General features: G+C 41.8%; 1 non-coding gene across 1 annotated transcript; it reads right to left on the reverse strand.

Annotated features, from left to right (window-relative positions):
* Positions 1-288: 288 nt before the first annotated feature.
* Positions 289-422, reverse strand: LOC121918720. The gene has a single exon (XR_006101286.1). It is a non-coding gene; the product is annotated as a small nucleolar RNA SNORA50 (small nucleolar RNA).
* Positions 423-1,401: the final 979 nt, after the last annotated feature.

The following is a 1,401-nucleotide window of genomic DNA, read 5'->3' on the forward strand; positions in this document are numbered from 1 at the left end:
AAGAAAATTAAGTATCTTCACAGTGAAATTACTCAATGATTTAAACTGAAGATGGACAGTGATTCAAACTGTAGGTGCTGCCTACTTTTCAAATTATTCCTGTGTCATTTCCTTTAACTAAGAAAAAGCCTGTTCCATTAATCTTTCATCAGGACAATGGGGCTACATTAAGCCCACTGAACCAATGAAAGGCCACTCAACTGACCACTGAGCATCCTTATAAGGAACAGGTGTTTCTCTGGATTAACTCTGGAAGACACACTGGGGGGCTCTGGGAAGTAGTAAATTAAATGTGCCTTGTTTTTAAAAGAGCATTTCATTGCAGAGCTGAAGAGCCCCAGTTATAACAAGCCTTTACAATCTAGCACCGTTGCCTGGCCTGAGAGGCTGTGAGAGACACATCAGGTTCAAAGACAGTGCTTCAACTACAAGGCCTAACATTTATCCTGTAAGGAAGATACGACTGATATGCATTAACTTTAAATGTAAGAAAACTGGACTTGAGACACACACAAGAGGTTTCTTGCACCATTCTGCTCTCATGGCTTGTTTAGACAGCCCCTTACCTGTACAGGAGAGATGGCATCTAGACTACTAGCACTGGGTGGGCGTCCTTTGGGCATAACTCCAGGCGGAGGCTGCCTGGCTTTGTTCATGACATTGCTGCAATTGGCTACCATGGTGAGAATAGTTTCTGACAGTTCTTGAGACACACTTCTGTTGGAAAGAAGGGGAAAAAAAACATGAAGACGATCACTGACCTTCTATCTCTAGTATAACATACACAAGAACCTCCATTCAACAGAGCTCCAGCACAAAACTTCTCAGCACAAGGACTGTGATGGGGAAACCTGCCCCTGCCCTGCTTTGCATGTCACAGGCAAATCAGGAAACTTCTGTTAGAACCATTAAAGCCAACTCTAATACTTTAACAACTGCAGACAACACCCACCAGTGTGTGCATCTTTCCTTTTACCAGACATGCATCATGAAGTATGACAAATAACATAAATGGATCATTAATCAGAGAGGAGGACAATTAAACCACAGGAGCTAGGTCACACACGGATCAAAATAAAATAAGCCAAACTACATACACAGAAATTACGACAACTTTGGCCTGCAGGCATTTAACTCTGCCTGAACCTAAGGTTAAACCGCCAAGTTGACTTGGAAATTATTAGCACCAAACTAAATCTGTCCAAGTCTGCATTTTCTCAGTTAGTACAACTACTGGAGGAATTGAGCAAAAGCAAGTAATCATGTTTAGGAAAGCAAGAACTGAACATCGGAGCTACAATGACTCCCTAACAGTTTTGGAGTGAACTCCTAATACAGGAGATGATCATAACCTCACAGGTATGCAAAGAAACTAACAGTGCTGGGAAGTTTCAAAGGTAA

Source organism: Sceloporus undulatus, unplaced genomic scaffold, assembly GCF_019175285.1.
Source record: "Sceloporus undulatus isolate JIND9_A2432 ecotype Alabama unplaced genomic scaffold, SceUnd_v1.1 scaffold_27631, whole genome shotgun sequence".
In the NCBI taxonomy this organism is placed as follows: Eukaryota; Metazoa; Chordata; class Lepidosauria; order Squamata; family Phrynosomatidae; genus Sceloporus; species Sceloporus undulatus.